Source organism: Lycium ferocissimum, chromosome 4 (assembly GCF_029784015.1).
Source record: "Lycium ferocissimum isolate CSIRO_LF1 chromosome 4, AGI_CSIRO_Lferr_CH_V1, whole genome shotgun sequence".
Taxonomy (NCBI): Eukaryota; Viridiplantae; Streptophyta; class Magnoliopsida; order Solanales; family Solanaceae; genus Lycium; species Lycium ferocissimum.
Genome location: NC_081345.1, coordinates 15,911,493 through 15,938,123, shown reverse-complemented (window position 1 = coordinate 15,938,123; position 26,631 = coordinate 15,911,493). Strand labels below are relative to the sequence as shown.

General features: G+C 35.8%; 1 long non-coding RNA gene and 1 pseudogene across 1 annotated transcript; one reads left to right on the top strand and one right to left on the bottom strand.

Moving 5' to 3' along the window:
* Positions 1-499: 499 nt before the first annotated feature.
* LOC132053772 (cell division cycle 5-like protein) lies at positions 500-15,082 on the bottom strand (annotated as a pseudogene).
* A 1,452-nt stretch (positions 15,083-16,534) lies between these two features.
* LOC132051626 (uncharacterized) lies at positions 16,535-17,312 on the top strand. The gene is made up of 2 exons (XR_009413820.1): positions 16,535-16,791; positions 16,876-17,312. It is a non-coding gene; the product is annotated as an uncharacterized LOC132051626 (long non-coding RNA).
* Positions 17,313-26,631: the final 9,319 nt, after the last annotated feature.

The window sequence follows — 26,631 nt, the reverse complement described above, 5'->3', positions numbered from 1 at the left end:
TAATATGGATAAGGTTGGGTCGTACGGTCGATGCCGTACGGCCCAACTGTGACGATTGATCACACGTGGCGATTGAATGACTGATTAACCGGACCAACGGCCACGATCATAACAATCATGCAGAAACCGGGCTAACGGCTACGATTTACTCAGCTATGTATGAACCGGACCAACGGCCACGATCAACTCGGCCATGGAGAAAACCGGACCAACTGCGCTAAGAAGTTATCCTCGGATAAATCGGACCCTACGATTTTCTTCAAACTTCTTCTGACCAGCGCTACGGATGCAATACCCTCGGTACGGCAATACCCTCGGTACGAGCGCTTGTCGTTGTCTCCTTTCTTTGTCGGCCCCCGTCTCCCCGGACAAACGCTAACTTGGGCTTTTACCGTATACAATATTGTCATATTTGACTACATAATCGAGTCGTCTCATTCATGTGAAATTAAAAGTAAATTTAGCCTTTTTGGCATCTATCTTTGCTATGGCCTCCAATTCATACTGGAATATGTGGTGCATGAAGACTTAGTTTCGACCTATTCCTCATCACTGCTTCAGCTGGATCATTAAGTTTGTTAGCATATTGCAATATGGCATCCTGTCTTTGTGCAATGTTATATAGTCCAATATCCTGCTTCCGTAGACGAGCTTCCTTATCGACTCTCCTTTCACCTTCGAGTTCTTCAACGTAGTTAGAAACTTATAAGGGACAGGAATAAATTTTTCTTCATGAGTAACATCGTAGAAACCTGGAGAAGGCTTCTTTTCAAAGGGAATTTCGATATTGCAATCAATTCTTGATCTACTTTATATACATGATCTATTCTGGCCGCCCTCAGTTCCCTCGTTTCTTGTAAAGAAGCAAGACCTTGAGCCTCTTGAAGCTGTTTTTCTCTGGCTTTCTGTTTAGCCTTCTTGCCTCTTGTGTTGGCTAACCGAGCCACCTTCAGAAAGCATTTGTTTCTCATCCTCGTCCATATATCAGCAAGATCAAGACGAGCAGGCTTTGACTGGATGTGAATCAATCTCTCCAGGACACAAATTAGAAGTGCGGGATCATCACTATAAAGAGGCAGAAATATTTTGCAAAAGGTTACAATTTGTGTACATTGATCATCTTTAAATACATAAGGATGAGCAGAGATTGATCAATAATATAAAGGAAACTAAATAAAAAGAATCAGAAGATCACAGAAAATAAGGGATATTAACAAGATATGGAAGATCTGAAAGATTGCAAAATCCGAGAGAACAATAGGAAGAGATCCCAGTGATTATATTTCCTTCTTATGAACAAGTGGTGGTTCAACAACACCTATTTTAGATCGATGAGATAGGAAAGTGGCGAAGCGTAATCTTTTGTAAGAGAGTCAGCTAGCTGCAGAGTAGATAGAACATGACAGACAACGAGAGACTTATCTTGAACTCGCTCCCGAACAAAGTGATAATCCAAGGCAAGTTGCTTCATACGTGTGTGGAAAGCTAGGTTTTGGCAGAGGAAAGTGTCACCAAGGTTGTCACAACAGATGGTTGGAGTGTTTGGAATGGAGAAGCGGAGTTCTTTGAGGAGATTGACAATCCAGATTGTTTCAACAGTAGCATTGGCAATGGCTTTGTACTCGGCTTCAGTGGAGGAGCGAGCCACTGCCCGTTGCTTCTTAGATGACCAGCTGATAGGAGACCCACCAAGTAAGAGAACATATGCTTCAGTAGAGCATCGATCATCAGGATTTCCACCCCAATCAAAATCTGAATAAGTGATGATATTCAATGGTGCAACTGGTCGAATGAGTAAGCAAAAGTGATTGGCAGCTTTCAGATACCGCAACACCCTTTTTGCAACTTGAAAATGTTGATAGGAGGGCTTGTACATGAATTGAGATAAACGGTTGACGGCAAAAGCAATGTCGGGCCGTATGGTAGATAGATATTGAAGAGAACCAATGAGCCTCCTATAGATTTTACAATCTGTAGGCGGAGATCCATCATCTAATTTCAAAATGGCAAGGAAGCAAGGGGAGTACGGACTCCTTTGGCCTCCATCATGTTGAAACACGGGAGAAGATCGGTGATATATTTTTTCTGAGAGAAATACATACTTGTGGATCGACAAAAAACTTCAACACCGAGAAAGTATGTCAAAGGAGATAAGTCCTTTGTAGCGGTTCTATTTTTTTCGATCCGTATTTGCACTTGCCTCATTTAAAAAGGAAAGTGTCCCGGGAAAATACGGTTGTCAATCGTACCGGGAAAAAGGAAAAAATATACTTTGACATGGATGGTGCTCTAAATGGAAATTGTTTTTAGAGTCGCCACCTAACTTATAAATAAGTTAGGAAAACCAGTTCGAAAGAGTTCATTTAAAACGACTAAGTTTTAAAAGAAACCAATCTATACCAAAGTTTGGGTAAGGGTTACGTGATCGCCCAGGGAAGGTGTTAGGCACCCCCGTATTAAGGATCCGTAAAATACGGTTAACCTACGGGTTCTAATAGTATGCCTTGTAGATATAAGTTGTTTTTGATAAAAACTGCTTTTATTTATATTTCCGCAAATTAAGTGTGTCATTTATGCAAAAATACTCAATTTTCAAGAAATGAAAATGGTAGAGTTTTGCCCGAAAATGGGCATTTTGAGTTTCGGACTAGAACACCTAGGTTAAAACCCGAAGGCGTTAACCTAAGTAGACCACTACGTAAGCCTACCCGAGTTTTTAGAAAAGGTTTTTAGTTTTAAGTTTTACAAAAATCTTTTTGGCATACTATTAGTCTCCATATGTTAACCATTTTTTACATTTTTTGTTTTTTTTAGTCCAAAGTAATTTTAAGTCCATTTATCCAAATTGTCAATAGGTACGGTCCCCATTTGTCTCAATGTCCGTAAAATTTGTCAAGTCCTTTTTTGTCCAAAATCATAGTTTACGTTTGAAAAAAATGTCCATTTTTAACCATAAAGAAATTTTTGTCCCAAAATCATTTTTTTACACGTCAATTTTTATCAAAATCAGTTTTTATAACTTAAAAATAATTTTTTGGCAACTCCAATTTCGTGACAATTTTTAAAGGGTTTCAATAAGCATATATTATCAAATAAGTAATTTCAAGTGAAGGGAGTTGGGCGTACCAAGCTCAACATAAATAAAATGCAATTAAAATTATGTCCGCTCCAAATGCTTAGCTTGTCCATAGTCGAGGTCGGCTCGATAGACCCACCAACAAATTGGGGAGGTCACAAAAGATAGGTGTACAAAACATTAATAAATGCCGAGGTCAATTATTTAATTTGCAAAGCCAAAAAATGAATTACAATGCTTTCAAGCCCATAATTATCATACTCATAAATAAAAGGATAGTTTATGCAAAAATGCCCAGCAGCGGCAAATTACTAAAATTATAGTGGCCCAGGATTAACTATATTCAACAGATTAGCTCCTCATTCTTTTTAGAATCTTTTGACAGCAATCTAGGTGTTAAAAAAGACATTGAAGCAAAACTATCACGCCCCAAAATCCACCCTAGACGTGACCGGCATCTGAAGCCATGAACAACCTCGGAAGAACCTAAAGATGCAGCATTCAACTTCTAGAACCCGCAAGGTTCGCTACTCAAACGCCAGCAATTTATAGATAAGCAACTAACAAATTAAACAAATTATTAATTATTAAATCAGCGGAAGTCTTGATAAAGGTATAACTTAGCCAAAACAGCAAAGTCGAAGCTTTAACAATAACCCTCCAACTACCCACAGAATGAATGTAAACTATGGAGCTTCTAAGGATAAAGAATGACCGTCTAATCATCGAGCCGCAGCCCGGAAAGCTAATATAAATAAATGGAACGAATAAATAGAGGATGACCCACGAATGAGCATGTGGGCTCACCAAATCAACAGCAACAGCAAGTTCTCCTAGCGCTTTAGTCTCCACGAACCTGCTCTTCTTCGTTACCTAACATACCATAAAAAACAATAATGGTATGCCTGAGTACTTCGTACTCACTGAGTGCCTCGGGGACAATATAACATATAAAAATTAGATACAATAATAAGTAAAGAAATCATTTCTGGAAATCATGTGAAATCATTGTTAAACAGTTACTCAACTTGGTTCAATATGCTTGTCAAAATGAATGAGAATCCTTTTTTATCAAGTTTACAACTTTCGGTTATGTCCTTTCAATTTGCCAGAATATCATCAGTAATACTTTCACAAAGAGATAAAGATATCACACATGCCAATACAGGCCCAAGAATGAATCACATCGAAGGGATGACCTTTGAGGTTCCCTAAACATAACTGCGCATCACACCGGAATATTAGACTCTCCGTGGCTATCCTTCTTGCTGAATAGCTAGGCATAAACCGCACCTAGGTAGTGAACCTGCAGTGGCCACTCTTCCTCCCGAATGGCTAGGCATTACCACACTAGGATCCATAGTGTCTACCCTTCCTCCTGAGTAGCTAGGCCAAACACAACAATAAAGTTCATAGCCTAGAAGCCGAATCACAATTCATCTCAAGGTAGTCACATCATTAATTAGCATTTAAGTTCATCATGTCATTACAAAGATACATCATTTCATTGATAATCTTGAGAATGTTTCCACTTCCTTAAACAAGGTCCAATTGTCATAGTACATCATATAACACCATTACCGGCCCTTAGCCATTATTGATGATCATCTCTTATAGAGGAAAACGATTAGAATTACGTATACATGTATAGAGTATAGTAAAATCAAGGTTTAATGTGGGCCTGTCCTCCACGCACACTAACCACAGTCAAAGCATGAGATAGGTTTTTAAAGTATGAAAAGTTCACCTTTTTATTCAATAAAGGACTTTTGAAAAGGAGACACACCTCCAAAATAAGGTTTTCAAAAGAGACATAACTTAATTAAGCCTTGCGTAACTCAACAATTCACTTTTATAATGAAGAACACCCAAAACCCTAGGTTGAGTCACTTTGAGAAACATTACCTTGCAACCCTAGGTTTTTCATTCAAGAATCATGTTAAGAATCATGGGTTTAATGCTAGGATTGATTAATAATGTTAAAGATGTGCTTACCTTAATGTTTGAAGACTTGGAGGAAAGATTTTCGTCCTTAGGGTTTATGAGAATGTGAATAAATGATAAAATTAACTGAACCCGCCCTATATACACACGACTGGAGGCGGGTGAAATATGCCCAAGAAATGCTGGCCGTATTCTGTGGCCGTATTTTACATTAACAAAAATAGGGGACCCTATATGGAGGCGGGTGAAATACGCCCAAGGAATACGAGCCGTATTTCAAAATACCGGCCATATTCTTTGGCCGTATTTTACGTTAACAAAAACAGTGGAGTCCCGCTTCTCAAAGACACTTTGACACTTAACTCAGATTTACAGAGTGTTACAAAAACAAACAAGTTTTATTGATCAAAGAGTTCCTCATAATCAAATTAAGGCAAACAGTTCAAGTGAAAATAAAAGGTGCAAGCTACAAATCTTAACAAGACTAAACAACATGCTACTTGGTTTTTCTGAAACTCACTCAAAGCTTCAAAACAAGACTTCATCATTCATTTTGAAAGAAAACTTTTACTAATCCAGTTTTAGAACCTAAGACTATCATATTTTTCTAAAAAAATGATTTGAACTGCTAAGTGCACTTTAAACCAATCAATATTCAATCAGATGATAAAAGAAGGTCAACTTCTCAACACTCAAGATTAAAAAAGACTAGGGAAAGCACATTTTGAGAATTAGAGATATATTAACTCAACAAACAAACAACCTCTATCCTATAATCTACTCAATCCTATAATCTACTCAACCAATTTCTTAATTATTAAAATAGCCAAACAGGATAAAAAAAAAATGCATAAAATTGCCATGCACTAGTGACAGATTCACAAGAACTAATTGTATCCTATTAAAAACTAACAAGAATGACTAAACTATACTTAAATCTATCAGTGTCAATAAAGTAGTGTCAAAGCTCCAAAATAAACTATTCTTTTTCTCATTTTTATCGAACTTAGCTAACCCAAGATCACTTAACATCATCTAAATCATGCTTTTAATTCATTTTATAGTTTCAAATGATATCAAACTCACATAATATCCACTTAATCATCAAAACAGGACTAAGTTAGTAAATAATTATTTTTAACTAACACAAGTATCATAATAAAATATATAATCATAACTAGAATGAAATAAAGGATAGACTAAGAGGTTACCTTTTAATGGGGCAACCTAAAGATCAAAAGGAAGGATTGAATCCACCAAATTCAAGCTCCAACACTTCACAAATCTTTGAAAACCCCGTAGTCTTTTTAAATTTTTGGATGATATTCGTATTCTTCTATATATATATCTATTGCATTTATATTTTTTGTAGTGTATTTTGAGTAAGAGTGTGTATAGGCTACTAAGTTTTTGAATATATAAATCAAACCGTAGTTTTTTTTTTTTTTTTTGGTGCTAATTTCCGAACTCCCTCTTCTTGTTTTTTCCTCTCCTATCTCCTTTTTTTTTCTTTTTTTTTTTTAAATGTAAATATCCATCTATTTATAGGCAAGCAAATTTAGAACCCTAGGGACAAAAATAGGCCATTTGGTAGTGGCTCCCCCCCCCCCCCCCCCCCCCCCTAAGACCCTTAATTTTCAAAAGACCTTATCTATAATTTCAAAAATCAAATAAGACAAAAAATTCAACTAACAAATTTGTACCCTAATTAGAATAAGACAAAAGAATTTCAACAAATTCGTACTAGGATAGTACACATGACCGTACCTTTCCCCCCAAAAATCCTTAATTTTCAAAAGACCTTATCCATAATTTCAAAAATCAAATAAGACAAAAAATCCAACTAACAAATTTGTATCCTAATTAGAATAAGACAAACAAATTCGTACTAGGATAGTACACATGACAGCAACAATCATGCAAATAGTACCAATAAAGTTACAAATGAATCAAATTGTACCATACAAGATAGAAAATGACCCCTCCTTTTGTATAATAAAACATATGTCATAAATATATATTGGTTTAAAATACTAATATATAATAATTATTTGGACCGATGAAAATCATAATTTGTAGAATTAAAATGCGAGCTTTAAAACGAGCCCAATATTGACATAGTTTCGAGCAATATTTCAACTATGTAAAAATGCGGTTAAAATGAGCCGTAATTCACACGTCGTTTTTAATTAACAATTTCTCGAATTAGATGTAGCGGGATGAAAGTAAATAACTCGTATTTCTCGTAGTCGTCAGTTTTCAGGAAGTAACAATTAAACGTCATTTTGCAATTTTCTAGGGATTTTGAAAATTTAATTTTTAAAGGGTATATCCTTACTCCGTCGTTGACTCGGGAAATTTTGAAAATTAAAATACGACTTCTATGAGTTGAAAATTAGGTGTCAACATCCTTGAGTGAAAAATCACGAGCAAGTGCATCATTAACATGGAAAAGCTTGGATTTTGAAGATCCTGTGAGTATGATATCATCCACTTATACGAGAAGAAATACAACAAAGTCTGTGCCGTGGAGAATGAATAGAGAAGGATCTGATTGTGAGCATAAAAAACCAATAGAAGCAATAAAGTTTGTGAACTCTGTATACCATGCACAGGGAGCTTGACGGAGTCCATAAATTGCTTATATGAAGTTAGCACACATGATTAGGATGGCTTTTATCAATGAACCCAGGCGTTTGATCCATATAAACCTCTTCGGCTAGAGTTCCTTAAAGGAAAGAATTATTAATATCGAGCTGATAGAGAAGCCAATTGAAGTACATAGCAAATGTCAATAGTAGACGAATTGTAGATGGCTTGACCACCTGGCTGAAAGTAGAAGTAAAATCAACGCCTGGCCGCTGATGAAAACCCTTGGCTACCAATCTTCCTCTATATCTATCTATCGAACCATCTTGTTTGTGCTTAATTCGAAAAACCCACTTGCACCCAATTACATTCTGTGCTTGAGATTTAGGAAATAAAGTCCAAGTATTGTTTTTAACAGGAGCGACAATCTCCTTACACATTGCATTAAGGCAAGGAGCATTTTGAACTGCTTTTGTAAGTTCGGGGAACCACTAATGCGTCTATAGAAACAACTAAAGCAGAGTAGTCTGTAGGCTTTTTGTGTTTAAAAATATTATGCTGAGAGTGAGTAGCAACACGAGTTGGTGGTTGAGGGGGAGTAGAACTTACCTGTTGCGAATAAGAGGTAGGAGCATTATCACTCAAGACAGGAACAGCCGTAGAGGACGAGGGACTTGTCTCTTCATTGTCGTTACCAGAAGGAGATGTGGAATGTGAAGGTGGTTGCAATAGGGATAAAGGAGATGATGACAGTGTGTTTTCTGTCAATAAAAGGCACTGATGGAACATCTGTTAGAGGCACGGGAGGAGAACAGTCTCAGGGTGACATGACTGATTCGTGGTTGAGTTATTAAGCCAGGAATGTATTTCTTGTGGTGTAATCTGAGGTAACCCTTGAGGAATAGAAGCAAAAGGAAAACTATTTTTCTGGAATATCACATGACGAGATAGAAGTATTTCGGAAATGATGGATCAAGGCATTGATAATAGAGTTGTTGACACCCAATTTTGTCTCGCCTTTCTTTCGAAATATTTATTTGTGCTTCTAATATTTGGAAAACTTAAGAACAGTCATTTATATTTTATTATAATTATTAGCTTTCTATTAATATCGTCGTTTTTCATTATCCAACTATAGTCATTGCTTATTATCGTTATTATTATTATTATTATTATTATTATTATTATTATTATTATTATTATTATTATCATCATCATCATCATCATCATCATCATCATCATCATCATCATCATCTAACTTCTAATTTTCATCTTTAAGGCTTCTCATGTTCATTGACTTAACCAAGTAAATAGCTACTACAATACTTTTACTATAGCATTTTCATTTCAATAAACCAATATCCCATAATTTATTTAAGTGCTAGCAACTGTAATTTTGTAAAGTATATTAAATATTTGAATATTAATATGCTAATGTTACATGGTGTTATATAATATGGTTAAAAGTATGTTTTATTCAACTATGAAGCTCAAATAAATTCAAAAGAAAAAAAAAAAAAGACTAGCAAATTAAAGCCCAAATCAGCAAGCCCAAACGAAACTCTTGTACCAGCCCAATAATTTTCAGCCAACTAAAACCTATGTCTGCAGCCCATTCGGTTTAGCCCATTCTACTAAAATACCTTGAACTACCCATTTTATCCTCAACTTAACCACCCAAAATCCCCTAATTACCCCCGATTTAGCACAGATAGGGTTTCCTACCTCAATCTCCTAAGCGCCGCTTGTCCTTTATCTCCAAAGCACGCTCTTCTTCTCCCTTTTGCCATTTCTAGGAAAGCTCCAACCTCTTTTGTCCATAGAGCAGAACATTGCCTCTCTATTTTCAGGTAACAATATCTGTCTCTCTCACTTTATCTCTCCAGCCTCTCTCTTTTTTTTTTTTTTTTTTGGCTCGACCGGCAAATACGTCCAAATCCCCAACGTTCGAGTTTGACCAAGTTCAAATGTGAAGCATAAAATCCCTCCCAAAGTACCACTCTAGGAACCCTAATCTGGATCTATAAATACTAACATTTGGAACCTTAGAAAGGAGGAAAAAAAAAAAGGAGCTTTTAGCCGCCTCTATTCCCCTTGAAATCTCTCTTTTGCCTCAGCCACTACTTCGAATCTGAGCACATTCAAGCTCGGAGTTGTTAGTGTTCGAGCGTAGATCTAAGACCCCGCACCCCAGTTCGCTGCACCCAAAAAAGGTCAGTGCAATCCCTTTCTTTCCTCTCTTTTCCTATTGCGCAGATCTTTAACGTGTATTCATGATTATGCGTTTATGTATGCTAGTACTTTCAAGATGTTTTTTTTTCATACTTCAGATGTCATTAGAATAAGAATTTTCATTTGTGTTGTTTACACTAAAATCATTACTTTATAATCAATGTTTTTTTAATTTGGAAAAACATGGCCTAAGATTTCTGTCTCACTGTTATATAAAAGCATGAGATTTTTTTTCTTCTTTCCAGTGAAAACACTCCCCTGTATGTGTTAGCTGCTATCCATATTAGGAGACACATTAGTACTCTTTCTTTGCTTTATAAAAGAATATATATAGCTTGCGGGAAAAACGTTTGTATGTAGTATGTAGTTTACATTTTTATGAGAAAAAAATACATCCTCATTAACGTGTTATGTAGAATATTTTGCTGAACCTGTTTTAGTATAACAAAGAGACTATATCCTTTAGAACTCTCGAGCAATGTATTATTTCTATTGTCAGCCTGTTTCTTTATTTTAATTTCATGTGTTTCCTTAGTTGTTATTGGAATGTAAAATCTGCATCTGTTTATTTTCTTGTTATCAACGGGTATTTTCTGCATTAGAAATCATGTTTCAGTTGTTCATCACATCCGTTTAATCAAAAATATCGCTAAAAAAAAAAAAGAACTGGACTTAGCAAAAGTTTCTCAGATGTTGTTGTCCATCTACTAAAAACCATTTTCTAACCCTTTCTTATTTGCTTGAAAAGGAATCAATGTTAGCTGTTGTTTACACAGTAGACATCATTTTAGTGGAACTCTTGGTTTTAGTTTAGTCAAAGAAGTGACTTGAGTATTTTAAATACAAGCAGCATGATAAGAAGCTATTGTATTTTTTTTTTCTAATGAAGAGAAAATAGAACTATTTACGTAACTTTAAAAAAATGTGTTCCAGGATTCCTCTTTTTATTTGTTTGAAAGATCTGTGTGTCTTAATATTTTTAAGTTTTGCTTATTGCATTTTTATAGTGAATCATCTTGAATCTATGCTCACCTAAGTATTTAAGCTTTTCTAGTTGAGACTATAATACGGAGCTCAGTAATGGTTATCATGCTTAAGATTGATCACTGTGTCCTCATCTTGGTGCTGCATAAGAGAAAAGAAGAGAAAAGAATCTGAGTGCGAACTATAGGCCTAAACTTGCCGTGGGTTGATACTATAGATAAAAATATACTTTTTGTAGCTTATTAGATTGTTACACTCTTAAATATTTGAATTGTCTCACTAATTTCTTTATTTCACCTCTTTTACATGTACACTGTGGAGCAAATGGTGTCTTAATTCGGAGTCTCAAGATGAGATTCGACGCTATCACCATACCCGTGCATGGAGTCAATATGTTCCGTCCCATATTCTTTAACCCCCATCAGCCAGCGAGAAAACAAGCAATATCGCTTGAGACCGCCTATGCCATCTTTATTCTTTTTCACTATCCCCTTTCCTTCTCATTCATTTTATTTCACCCCTTTATGACTGCGAATAATTGTGTTGTGGATTTGTCTCTGGTTTGAAATTGTGTGTGGAACTTATGATTCACATAGAACTATAATGGGTAGTTTTTATCATTTAGGATCGTCGCTCTAAATACTAAGTACTTATTTTTAACGTAGAATGCAACACTTATTTTCATAAAGATTTAAAATCAGGAATAATCTTGTTAGGATAGTCATTAACTTGGCTTTATGGTAAATGTTTGAAGCTTAACTTTTACCGAATAAATGAAGCTCATCTCTTAAACTTTACTAAACCATTTTGATGCCAAAATGTTTTAAAACTGACCAGATATTTTTAAACGGCTCAAGTCATTTTTTTTTGTATCTATTTGACCATTTGAAAGTCTCACGGACTTGTAAGGATTTTCCATGTTTTGATTTTCCTCGGAATTTTTAAAATTGACAGCTATTATTAACGTTATACTCTTTTAAGCTCGTCAATTATACAAGTTATTTTTCAAATAGTTATAAAGTACCCAAAATGCTATACTTATATTCCGAGACTTTTTTTTTAACCTAAGTTTGACCGGTTAATCGTAATTTACGGATCTTAAAGGATGCTTAACCCCTTCCCTTTAGGATAACTAAGAACCCTTACCTAGAATCACATTAGTTAAGTAGATCATTAATTGAAGTTAATTTTAAGCATTTACTTAGTTTAAATAGGTGTCCTAATTCACCTTTTAAATAATTAGGTGGCGACTCCTTGAGTTAAATAATATAGGAATCACCAATATGTTATACTCCGCTTTGACCCGGTTAAAATGGGGTATAACAAGAGTAACCAAGAAAGACACAAGGGCGAGACTTGGGTTTCAATCTATGGTTATTATAGGGTTTTTACCATGGATAACATAAGCAACCAAAGGTACGACGAGAGGAATAATTGGGGTTAACATGAAAGAAGGCTTCAATTGGAGACTTGCCTTGAAAGATAGGTGTGGGCATACTGTTGATTAGGTAAACGACAGTTTGAAAGGAATAAGACCAGTATTGAAAAGGCCTAGAGGCTTGATGCAACAAAGTTAAAGCCGTCTCCATTATATGTCGCTGACGACGTTCAACAGTACTAACTCTTTGGGGCGTATAAGGTGTTTAAAACAGATGTTGAATGTCCATGTTAGCCAGCCTCTTAGTTAGACCTTCGTACTCACCACTGCTATCTGAATATACAGTGAGAATTGTGGAGTTAAATACTTCTCGACCAAGAGTTTGAAATTAATGAATATGGCAGTGACATCAGATTTGTGCTTGAATGGGAAAAGCCATATACTTTGTAAAATGATCAACAAATATGACATAAAATGAGTACCATTACGAGAAGGAACGGGATAGGGTCCCCAAACATCATTATATAAAAGTTCTAATGGACGAGAGCTAGTTAAGGTGGATGTAGAAAATGGTAAGTAATGAATTTTATTGCAAAGACAAGAATTGAAATTCTCTTGAGAGGAGGAAGAAACAGGTAACTTATATATGGAAATAAGGGAATAAGAACTTTAAGATGTGGTGACCAAGGCGACGATGCCAACGAGATGCGCGATTGCAGCAGTGGTGAAGTAGACATATGGAGTTGGAGAAGAGCCAGTCCACTCATAAATATGCATCCTATTCGGGCCTTGAGCCAGAGGTGCTCCCGTTCTCAAATCATTCACAACAAAGGAAGTACGAAAAAATTCAATAGATGTTTTGTTTTGCTCACAAAACTGAGGAACAGAAATAAGATTGCAATGAATATTTGGAGTGCATAAAACATTTTTTAGAATAAAAGTATGAGAGAGAGAGGAGAGAGTAGCATGGCATGTGGGGGTTATTTTAATACCGTTACCATCACCAACTATAACATCATCCGTCCCTGTATACTCGGAGTAAACTTGCAAATTCTGAATATCTAAGGTAATGTGATGTATTGCACCAGTATCTGTGACCCAATTTGGATTGGTGGATGCAGTAATGGGTGAGAAATTAGCCTGCGGATCATCCTTATTGTGACTCTGAGAGCGGCAAACACGAGCAATATATCCATACTTGTCACACAATTGGCACTGAACACGAGTTCTACTATTGGAGTTTCGAGAGCGCCAATTGTTGTTAGAATTTCGGTTGGTATTGTTGTTTCTGCCCAAATTGGGGTTGTTTTGAGGACCTGACCAATTACCAACAGATTGGTTATTTCGGTAATTGTTCTTGTGCTGCCGATTTACTTGTGTCGAATGTTGATTAAGGCGAAGCGATGAGAGGTATCCCAAGCTTGGTGTGTGTGAAGGAGCAGGTTCTCAACTTTCGAGTTTTTCAAAAAGCTCTTCATAAGCGATGGGGTTTTCACGAGCACAGATGGCAGAGCTAATGGCATCACATTCTAGTCCAAGCCCACTGAGCACTTTGATGACAAGTTCATCATTGTTAATGAGAGAGCCAGCAATGGCAAGTTCTTCAGAGATAGCACGAATCTCATTGAGATATTGAGCAAGGGACTTCGTACCCTTCATAAGGCGGCTGAAAGAGTCACGAAGACTGTAAATACGAGTTTGACTTTGTTGGCATACTTCTGAGCTAGTTTTATCTAAGCGATGTGTGCAGAAGCTGCAGAGGAAATCAGAGGGGCTATGGTAGGATCGACAGACGTCATACGAGCATGACGAAGAAGGCCATCTTGCCGCCTCCATGTTTGATAGTTTGGATCAGTTGGAGATGGACATGGAAGGGTACCATCAATGTAGGAAAGCAGATCATAACCAGGGCAGATAGCATCAAACTGAGCCTTCAAAGAAACATAATTGGTGCTACCAGCAAGCCGTATAGGCAGCTGGGTGGGTTGATTGATCAAAACAAGTTGGCCTCCTTGACTTAACGGACTCGTGACTGTTTGAGAGGGGGAGGTACCTGAATTTTGGTTACTGGTGGCAGGATTGGCTGGACTTTGCACAACCGTAGTGTTGTCGTTCAAGTTGTTGGACATGATGGGCTAACAAGAAAGAACAGGATCGAAAACTCGTTAAAACGTGAGGTGCTCTAACACCGTAAAGAGGCAGAAGGATTTTGCAAAAGGCTACGATTTGTGTATTACATTGATCGTCTTTAAATACATAAGGATGAGCAGAGATTGCTCAATAATATAAAGGAAACTATAAATAAAAAAGAATCAGAAGATTACAGAAAATAAGGGATATTAACAAGATATGGAAGATCTGAAAGATTGTAAAATCGGAGAGAATAATATGAAGAGTTCCCAGGGATTATCTTTCCTTTTTACACTAGGGTCGTCATAGTTCTCGCCCTTAGCATCGAGAAGCTTCTCATGACGTTCAGTGCACTGGGATGATGTACGACCAACAATTGGTGCAATTGTCCTCCATTGTCCGGGCATGAGCTTTGCAAGGTGAAGTAGTTTCTCATCTTCTTCTCGCGTCCAATATTCAACCTTTTTAATTGAAGGCTCGAGCCACTCGTACCAGCGATCCTTACATTGTTTGGCGGACTTAGAAAAGAGTAAAGAAGAAATACCAGCCCACTGATTCATCCCATAATTCATAATGGGCACCTTTAGAATCTCGTCCTCGTATTCTTCCATAATCCTCCCATTATCATATTCCTCATCGTTGATTTAGAGTTTTATTTGAACCGACCATGAGTATATCGCCGTTTACATAGGCCTTCCAGGAAAACTTAATCCTAACCAAACTAGGAATAACAAGAGACCTAAAAGTCAACAAACAATCCTAATGGGATGGACATGCAATGGGTACGGTTTTAATTCTAATATATTATTCCCTCCGGTCCAAGTTAATTGAGGTTTTAAGCTTGGGCACACAGATTAAGGAATTCATTAACTCCTAATAGTTAAGAGTTGTTTTGACTAAAGTACCCATAATTATGATTTTCTTTTCTTTTTAGGTTGATATAATTATTATAGGGATATGCGAATGTAGGCAAATTAGGAAAGAGAAACTAAATACTTTCACGATTTTGTGAAACCTCAATTATTTTGGACTAATTTTTAGAGACTAAAACCTCAATGATTTTGGACCGGAGGGAATAGTTGACTAACAACGGTAATTTATTATATACGTTCCTTAGGTTTATTATAACTAACCACTTATTTAGAATACATATGTATATCAATTAAAATTTTACCATTTATTTTATACAAATTCTGTGATGCTTGCTTGAGATGTAGTGCAATCCTGAATAACCCATGAAAAGAAACTTAAATTGCTAACTGACTTATTCCCTAAAGAATTAGATTATTTCTTCAAACAGGTAATTCTATATTGAATAAACGTGTACATTTAGGACATTGCCTAATAATTAGGACTTTAAAACCAACTATGATTTTATCCATTTTAAACCTTTTTACCCTTTGAAAATACATCGTAAATTTGATAAAATTGTGTATGACCATTGTATAAAAATTGTATAAGATTGAATCAATTAAGAATTTAGCATTTTTAATGTAGTTGTTGATGCTGGCAGCAGAGTCTGGCTTGTTAGGGCTGCTGTCTTTTTTTTTTTTTTTTTAATACATTCTAGAGATGGTTTTGCATCACAACTATAAAACTGCTAACTTATGATCACCGTCTAATTTCGCTAGAGAGACAGACTTATGTCGATATTAATGCTAACGTAGCACCATGCGTAATGCACACAGTAAAGAAAATTTCTACAAAACTAGTAGTCCAGGGATAAGGATATTCTGTAGTTTTCCAAAAGACCTTTCAAAGAAGAAAAATTAGACGAGGAAGATTCCATCAAAATTACCAAAAACTGATCATTCAGTGGTCCCACGAGAGAGTAGAAATGGGACTATAGACAAAATTCTACTTCATATACATTGGATTCCAACTTGTTAGTGAGATTGACCTATGTGTAACACATACTTCATAAATTTTCTGCATCTTTTTCTAACAAATTTCCAAGATAGTCATGGTTTTAGCTGTCTCTTCTGCTATCTTCTAACTTGTGAATTGGGCTCAAATTGCATTGAGTAAGAGCTGTAAAGAGGACTTAAAAAGCACGGATACAATCTTATATACTTTGGTCAAATTCAATTATGAGGCCTTAAATTACACACAAAAGACTCTTCATGAAAAGGAAAAAAAAAAATTGACAACATGAAAAATGGTATCTTATAGTTGTTCACAACTAGTTGCATGATAAAATTTACACCTGTACTTTACTACTATTTAGAAGTGAACAAGAGGTGGACAAACACCGCAGTCACTTATTGTACCAAGAGTAATGTAAATGGTACTTTATACTTGGGCCCATCTGATTGGATAGATATCTTTAAATCTATCCTGCTAACTAGTGTATTACTTTTTAGTTTTAAGCAAACCATGCGTACTCCTGTATGATTTCTTCGATGTCGTCTCAGAGGTATTTGTGACCAAATTCTCTGATTCCACGGCTCCAGTTCAGGTTTTTTAGATTTTCCTCTGCTTCTCTGTCTTCTTCACTCTTTCAAAGTATCATATCTCTTTTTAAATATCTTTGTTCTTGCAGTGGCTGTTTGGGGCGTAGAAGATGACAGTGAATGAGATTTTGAAATGAAGTTTTTGTTACTAGAATCTGAGATGATCTGCAACCCTTTGTTCATTTACTGTAAAGCTCTTGCATTTATTCATCTGTTACTTCTTCATTTATTTACCAGTAAACACTCGGATTTGAGCTTTGTTTAATTTTCTTTTCCTAATATGTTTGAATCTTCATATTGTGTTTCGCCGTTTCCTAGATAGTTCCCCCCTTTTGCTCTTTGTCCTGACATGCATGTTTCGATTTGTCACAAAATGCTGTGCATACTGAATTCACCCAAGTTATTTGATGATATGCTTGAGACATCTGAATAATTGTTTACTGTTTTTTTTCTTTTTCCCACAAGTGTTATATAAAATTATCATCTATAAGGTACACCATTTACTTCTACGAGACATTATTGTCAATCTACATAGGTGCGCTATTATTGTTATGATTTTCCAATAGTTTTCTATTTTAATATAATCCGAGCCCTCTAGGACATACCAAGAAATCTAAAAATCAAATTATGAGATACTTGTATTTGGTTGATTATAGGTATTGAGATTTGTGTTGGATATTAATAGAAGTGTACTATAATTATGTGTTTTGGAGAATTGCTCCGATGGTTATGTAAATTTGCTGCAATTCTTTGGTGCTTTGGAAGTTACTAGAAGTATGCCGATATTCGGATAGATGAGTTTGTTATGTCTATTTTATCTCATTATTTGCCTTTGGATTTGTTTCACTGGAAGATTGAACTGTTAATATTCTTAATTTGGTACTGTCAAAGCTTAGTTCTTACGATGTATCAAGCAACCAGTAAAAAGACAATTGAAGTGCATAGAAGTTAAGCTTTGTCTAGATAGAAAGTTTCATTATTCCATCCATTGAATAATAATGAACTTTCTGATTAGCTAATCATACAAGAATTTTTAGTAAAGTCATCCTTTCAAAGTACCTTGGGTGAAATTTTTTCCAAATGCTACAATGCCAAAACTAATTATACTCTGAGATAATATACATTAATTCGTTTATCTATCACAATTTCACCTCTTTAGTAAAGATTTTTTTTTTTTTTTTATTGTCTATCATGAGTTCATTTATTATACTCAACAATTAGTAAGAGTTTTTTTTCCTGATGAAGTAAGTAGTTTTATTAATGGTATCAAGAAGATGCAGATAGTACAAAATATAAAGATCACAAGGAAAGATCGTCTGCTCCAACACGCAGTGGCGATGCCTAGGATAGCTAGTTGACAAAGTAAAAAAAAAATAGCGAGAGAACTTAAGGTTATCTTGAAGACTGAGCTCCTTTAAATTTATACAGAAAAGAGTAGAAGTTTCATCTTCCTATGCCGCTGCATCTATGTCGAATTCTTTGTTACTGTAGCATTTTTTTTAATACTTCTTTCAAATTTAATGTTGTAGTTAGAGCATTACCTTGTTAGTTATTTCTTAAGATGTCGTGAAAGAATATTGAATCTTAGCACATAAAATTTCAAGGCTATACTTTTGAAACGTGCCTCAAGCTCATAGCCAGTGAATCAAAATTACTAAAAAAATATCCATAAAAATTTATACTTTCAGTCCGCTTCATAAGATGTTAGGCCATCATAGATTCCTTTTGATAAAGTTGAACCGTGCATTTAGTTTTTGGAAGCGTTCATACATGTATGAAATGCTAATGGACAAGTCCTCTATAGATGTAGATTTTCAAGCTTTCCAAACAAATGATATGATTTATAGTGTATTAACTTTGTGCTTATGAAATTGTAACTTTGTATCTTGATGTTCTGTGTTTTTGTTTCAGTGGTTAGAGGCTAACAAACACATCACATGTTCTTATTTAAGTTTTGTTTCCCTATTCTCTGTATCCTTTTACCTGTAAATTTACTATTTTATGCTTATTAACATGTTAGTTATCTTTCTCACACATTATTTATATTTTAAAATCTCATTTCTTTTGCAGAGACAAATGTGTTGAACTAAATGATTTTTATATTTGAACAAGAAGTCTTTTTACCGCTTCGTTATATTGTCAGTGTGCTCTGAAGTTAAATGTTACAGTTGTTAAAATTTACTTTCCTTCCGCTTCATGATTTAATTAGTGGTATAAATATTTACTTCCTTTTTAGCTAGGAATATTCTTGAACATTAGTTTCCTTTTAGTTTAGTATCTATAAGGAAATAATATATTTTCTTTTTATTTTATTCTCTTTACTTCTCTATAAATAGAGATGTAGTCTTTTATTTTCAATGCAAGTAACAATTCAAGAATCAATATAAAGAGTTATACTTTACTCTCTCTTCAATTTTCTCACTCATTTTTTTCATTCCATAACAGTGGTATCAGAGCCAGATTCATTAATCTCAATGGATCTGTGATTTCTTTGAAAAAGAAGAACTACTTTTTGTCACGACCCAACCCGCCGTGACCGGCACCCACACTAACTCCTAGTCGGCGAACCAATATGTAAGCCATCTATTCATTCAAGTCCATTTTTATATTAACCAATTCAATCAGTTATTAACCATTCAAGCACAAGATGAATCAAAATAAGTCATGCCATAAAATAATAAAGTAAATGCGGAAGTCCTAACTATTACACCCTAAAATTCGAAAGTCACCGTACAAGGACTCTAATCCAAAACATGTCTAAGGAATGTAATCTGTCTAAATAAATAACTAACAATGTCTGGAATAGAAATAGACATCATAAAGGAAGATCTTCGGGCGGCCTGGCATGGATAGAAGCTCACCCTAAATCTGTCTGCAAACGGCCTCAACGCTAGATGTGAGGTCGGGTAGCAGCTCTGGATCGCAATCTGCACTCAAAAGAATGCAGCAAGGTAGTATCGGTACAAACACTATATCATAGGCCGACTAAGATTAGTATCATTCATACATCATAAAATCAATAAAATAGACAAGCCAGTCAACAACACATAATCAATTAACCCAATCAACAAGACAAGCAAGGATAGCAACAATCAAGTCACCAATGATATCAAGAGTCAAATCACGGAAGCAAGCAACGGAAATAAGTCTACCAACAATAACCATATACATGATGTACACACATGCTAACTGATGTCATTGCTCAGTAGCCATGACCTGCAGGGGACCCATGGTGTCCATGTACCACTCGTTCCGGACTCACTCCTTGGACCCGAGCTCATAACTAGGCCACATCCTCAACCCCGGTCAAATGTGCTTGTTCATATCTAGACCTCATCCTCACCCCCAGTCAAATGAGCGTTATATATATATATATATATAGTGTCACATTATTTTCCAATAATCAAATTATCATTTGTATCTCAATTCCACCAAGAATATCATACTAACTTCTCAGCACAACACCATCAGCCTGTAAGTCCCAACACAATGAATAGTGGCACGAAGCCCACATAATCACTCAAACAACGACATATAGAAAGTTCAACCACACACAATCATGCTTGGAGACTAGACATGCTTTCTCCTATCAATTTCACAACACAGACAATTAACTAATCAAAGTCTAACTCAAGTAGACCGTAACCTACCTCGAATGTAGAGCTGGAACAATGCAGATTACTCCGCTATAGCCTTTCCCTTCCGTAAAGCCTCAAAACGCTCGAAGTCTAGCAATTAGAAGGCTCAATGAGTCATAATTAATCTAATCATAAAATCAATTCAAGAACACCCTTCCCTTTAGCCCCATTTCAATGGGTGAATGATTTCTAGGTGTAAATCAACCTAACATTTGCCTTAGCAGCCACCAATTATCAATTTATAAGGCTATTTAATCAAAACATCTATTAAAAGCAGTTTCCATGGTCAAGCAACCATTTTTATGAAACCCAAAGTCTCAATTTACTTAGTTCATGACTCTAATGGTTCAATTCTTGATTAAAAGGTGATAACCCAAGCCATTAGAAGATAAACACATGCTAACAATCATAACCCATCAACTATAGAAGGTCTATTAGGTTCTAAGGTTACTATTTCTAATTCACCATTGTAGACCTATAAAAAGGGTAATGATCATGAAGATGAAAACGTAAGGATGGATGGAATGGTTGATACTTACCTCTCAAGGATATTCTTGCCCTAGCTTGGAAATTCGCCCTAGGTGCTTGTGGGGAACTGTTTTGGAGTTTTATGAATAAAGAATTCAGAACTAAGTGTTTAAAAGCCGACATTCTGTTCCCGTCGACCGCTGCGGCGGTCAAATCACCGCTGCAGCGGTCTCGCTATAGCGGCCAAGTGCCCGCTATAGCGGACCACACTAATCCTGACCTCCGCCATGGCGGGCCTGATCCCGCTATAGCGACATCGCCATAAAGGTCCAGTGCCTGCCATAGAGGATACCCCAAATCCCATTTGTTTACTGCGGCGAGAAGATCACCACTGTAGCGGTCCCGTCGCAGCGGTACCTCCCCTGCTGCAGCAGTACCACTAAAACAGTAAGCTTGCAATTTTCCCAGTTTTTTAACTCTACCACCCAGCATTTCATCCGAGGCCTGACAAACACAAATAAAACATGCATATAGACATAAAAACACCATATGAACTCACCCGCGACCTCAGAATTCCCAACAGATTTCTAATTTCCTGCATCACCCCTCGATGGACTCAACACAATCAAACAACAATCACAAACAAATCAAGTTTTCAGTCTAATATACGATCGAGTTTCTATTAGCTCGTTCTATTCTTGGGAAGGTTCTATTTGGTAGGGTGATCCTATATTTTCCATAATGACCGGGAGGGTCGTTACACTTTTAACCCATTTTCAACCAAATTTTAACCCTTGCATTTACTTTTAACGCAGCGCTACTTTAAACCAATTTTAACCCTTGCTTTTATTTTTAACGCAGGGCTACTTTAAGCCAGTTTTAACCAATTTTTTAACCCAATTTTAACTGTATTTCAAATCATGGCAAGCAATAATCTCTCCTTCAATGCCCCACAAACCTTCATTGGTGAAAACTATCAAATTTGGTCAGTTAAGATGAAGTCTTATCTTGAAGCTTATGATTTGTGGGAAGTTGTAAAGGGAGATAAACTCATAGAACCACTCCCTGAAAATTCTACTCCTGGCCAAATCAAAGCTCACTCGGAAGAGAAAACCAAAAAGTACAAAGCCAAAATTGTGATTAAAAAATCTGTTGCTGATTCAATTTTTTCTAAAATTATTGCATGTGAAACAAAGAAAAGAAGCTTGGGAAAAACTTGAAAAGGAATATCAAGGAAGTGAATGAGGCAGACAGAATCAAATTTTGAATTTGAAAAGAGATATTGAATCTCTTAGAATGCGAGAGAGTGAGACAATCACTCAATAGTCTAACAGAATTTCTTTGATTGTCAATAGAATCGGGTTGCTTGGCGAGAATTTCAAGGATAACAGAATAGTTAAAAAAATCCTTGTGACTATTCTTGAGAGATTTGAGTCTAAAATCTCCACTCTAGAAGAGTCTAAAGATCTCTCTACTATCTCTCTTGCAGAATTAGTAAGTGCTCTTCAAGCACAAGAGGAAAGAAGAGCTTTCAGACAAGATAAAGTCGTTGAAGGTATTTTTAATGCAAAACGCCAAAAAGGAAAAGTTAACTATCCTCCTTGAAGATATTTCAAAAAGAAAACACACTTAGAAAAATTTTGTTGGTGGAGATCAGATGCAATATATGGAAATTGCAAACAAGCCGGTCATGTTACAAAAGTGTGCAAGTTCAAAGACACCCTAGACAATTCACAAGCATTACTGGTCGAAACAGAAAATGAGAAGGATCAACTCTTTTAGATTGCCGCAACAGAAGCAAGGAAGAGTGCGTTTTTCTAGAATAATCAAGTCTTCAAACTCAAAATGGATACACCAACTTGAGTTTGAGAGGAATGTTAAAATTTACTTTCCTTCCACTTCATGATTTAATTAGTGGTAGAAATCTTTTACTTCCTTTTTGGCTAGGGATATTTTAGAACATTAGTTTCCTTCTAAGTCTAGTTACTATATTAATTATAGAATATTTAGTTTCCTTTTAGTTTAGTATCTATAAGGAAATAATATTTTTTTTTTATTTTATTCTCTTTAATTTCTATAAATAGAGATGTAGTCTTTTAATTTTCAATGTAAGAAACAATACAAAGAGTTATAGTTTATCCCTCTAGTTTTTTTTTTCATTCCATAACAACAGTGACCAGTGAAATACTAGGAATTTATTCTCATTCTCTAAAGTGGAGGCATTTCATTAACCTCCTTAGACCTATGGAATGATGCTCTTTGCTTGCTTATTGAGTAAGACATTGAATAGTTAGATTTAGGATATAGAAAGAATATAAACTGGTGAATCGCTCTTGAAGACGTGGAATATGTTATCGAAATTGAAAATGTTGCATATTACTTTGGAATGGGTGGGCAAGTGTAAGCTAGATAAAAGTAAGATCCTTGCAACAAAAAGAAGCAATTGAGGTTCTACTTGAATTAAGGGTGTCAAATGGGCCGGGCCGGGCCATTTAAACGTGGGCCACAGGGGGCCGGGCCGTAAGTTAGGGGGCCGGGCTTGGAGAGGGAAAAGGGTGTCCGGCCCAGCCCACCCCAGATAGGGGCTACACCTCGGGCTAACCGGGTCGGGCCGGGTTATAGTTAGTGGGCCGGGCTTTTTTTTTTTAATACAAAAATAGACATTTACATTTACTAATAATAATAAAATTAACATTTACATCTAATGATAAAATTGCTAAATTAAAAAAAGTTTAGTCGTCGTCAAATTCAAAAAGCTAGCCGTTGTAAATTTAAAAAACTAGTCGTTGCTAATTTTATTTGAACCCCTAAATTTATGAATAAATTCACTTTGGTCATATTTTCAAACTATAAATACCCCTCCATTCTTCTTCATTTTCACACAATTCTTCCACAATTCTCTTGTTATCTAAATTTGTTATTCAACTAGTGTACATTACTTCACCTCCACCTTCTCCTCGGGTTCGAAGATCAACTTCAAGTGCGGTGTGGATGCATTTTGAGCGAGTAAATGAGGAACATGTTAAATATCAACATTGTGGTGACATATATCTCCACAAGTCCGGAGCGTCGGGTATTAGCCTATTAGGGGGGTGGGGGGTGGAGGGGGTACCGGTGTGTTGCGTAGACACTTGTGAAAATGCATGAAATTGAACTGAATGATTTATCAAAGATATATTTGTTGAGATAGGTACTATCACAATCTAATATATACTATATACTGAAAATGTATCAAAGGTATATTTGTTGAGAAAACAAGATTGTCTAGCTTTAAAATACAATTTTTAAGAAAACTAAAGTGCTCCGTAAAAAGAGACTCCTAATTTATTGGGATACAATGTTTTTAAAATACTTGTTATTAGTAATAAATGTAGTACTTATTTTTTTTCTTTTTTTTTATTTGAAGTGGGCCGGGCCGGGCCGGTGCCTCGGTGGGCCATCACCCGGGCTGGTGGGCTGTCCACCTTGTCCGGCCCAGCCCCCTAATAAAGCCCACCTAGCCCAGCCCCTTACACCTCTTAGTGGGTCTGGGCCGGGCCGGTGGTGGGCCGGGTTCGGGCTGGCCCGGCCCACTTGACACCCTTAACTTGAATGGATAATTGTCAGATATATCTTTTGCATGTTTAACACCTACATTTGACTCAATCATTTTAGTTGCAAATAGTGAAATACTGTCTTTAGCGAATTCTTAAATTTCATATGGCCAGAAAGCATTACTAGATCTCAGTTGTTATTACCTACTTATGTTTGAGCTCTATTTGACTTTTGTTTTTGCTCTTGGACATCTTGGACATGATTTTTGCACCTTCAAAGTTTATATTAGTTCTCCATCTCATGAAGTTATATTAGAGAATGTAAGCAACCGAAACTAAAACAAAGAAACAAAAGACAACAGAAGAAACTGCTAGAATATGACTACATTGTTCCAATGATAGTTTCAATTTGTCTATCCTCCAATACATATATTCACCAATGTGATTGAACATGGAGAGAAGGAAGGAAATTTGTATTATTTGTTCTCTATTTCTAAACGTTGTATCTTCTGTTGCTTCTATTTTCCATAACTCTGCTAGCTAATTGTCTTCTTTTTCTCCTAATTTATATTTTCAACTGCAGGAGGCACCCATCTGGGAAGTTTTGATACTGGAAAGAAATCTCTCTTTTGAGAAGAATGGTAATGTCTCACTACCACCAACCCCCACCCCTTGGTTTTGTTCAGTTCCCTTCTCCCGTCCTTTATGAAATTTTGAAAGAAAATTGTGTCAAAATTTTCATATGTTTATCATATCACGTTTTAAGGACAATCCTCAGGTTATACAGTTGAATATATTGTGCAATAGATTTGTTTAACCGACTATTTACTGCACAACTATCCCTTATGTCTCCTCAAGCTGATGTGTTTTTCATTCTTCAATCTTCACATTAGCATTTAAGTAATTGCAACATTTCATTTGTGCTTCCAAATTTATTTGTAAATGTGATTTTCTTTTTTCCTTTTACATGTATCAGTGTGGTCAACATGTTCTAAAACGCTAGATGAAGCAATATATTTTGCTGTGCTAGGAAAGGATATGCATTGCTGAAGTTTTTGGGCCAGATGAAATATAAGAAGCAGAAGATGAATCTGCCTTACACACCAATGTGCCACTGTTGGCAATGTATTTGTTCTGTCTGATGTACTTGCTACATATCACTAGAAACTAGAAACATAGAGTGTATTTTTATCCAAGTTGTGCTTACTGTTCATAAAACTGGCCAATAATGCACATATTGTACATTTGTACAAGAGCGCATATAAACGTTTGAAGAGATAATTACCATATATTGTGCCCGTGACCAATCTAGTTTACATACAAAGTGATAACTCTACTACTACCATTTTCCCTTTTCTTTTTGTAATGGGAGGTATAAAGGAATCAAATTTTGAAATATTACGCTAAATACATTCTTAGTTTAAAGGCAAATAATGCTTTTTTGTCCGAGACCACATCCTGTGTTAGAAAATTGAATGATTTATAGTTGAAGGTGCACAATATTGGCAGTTGCCTATTAAACATGTCTATTTCAAGCTTAAACGTTGTTACTGATGTGGAACTAAGATTTTAACTTGGGCAAAGGTGCAAATATACCCCTCAACTTTGTGATTTAAAGCAGATATACTCTCGTTAAAAAAGTGGTGTATACGTACCCTTGCCGTTACAAAATGGTGTAAATATACCCCTGCCATTACACAAATGGTGCAAATATACTCTTTTTGCTGACGGAATTTAAAAAAAAAATCATTTAGCCTATTTTTTAATTAAAAAAAGCAACGTGGCTTTAAAAAAAAGAAGTCTACCCATTTTTTTAGTAGACATATTTTTCTAAAGCCACATGGTAATTTTTTTTACTGGTGTGTCGGGTCAGGTTCGTTTAAAAAATATCCACATGACTTTTAAAAAATAAGCCTACCCATTTTTTTAAACGAACTAGACCCGACTCACCAGGAAAAAAAAAATTACCATGTGACTTTAGAAAATATGTGTACTAAAAAAAATGGGTAGACTTTTTTTTTGTAAAGCCACGTGATATTTTTTTAATTGAAAAATAAGCTAAATGATTTTTTCAAAAAATTTCGTCAGCAGAAAGTGTATATTCGCCCCATTTTGTAACGACAGGGGTATATATACACCACTTTTGTAACGAGAGGTATATCTGCTCTATATCATAAAGTTGAAGGGGTATGTATGACTCGGACTC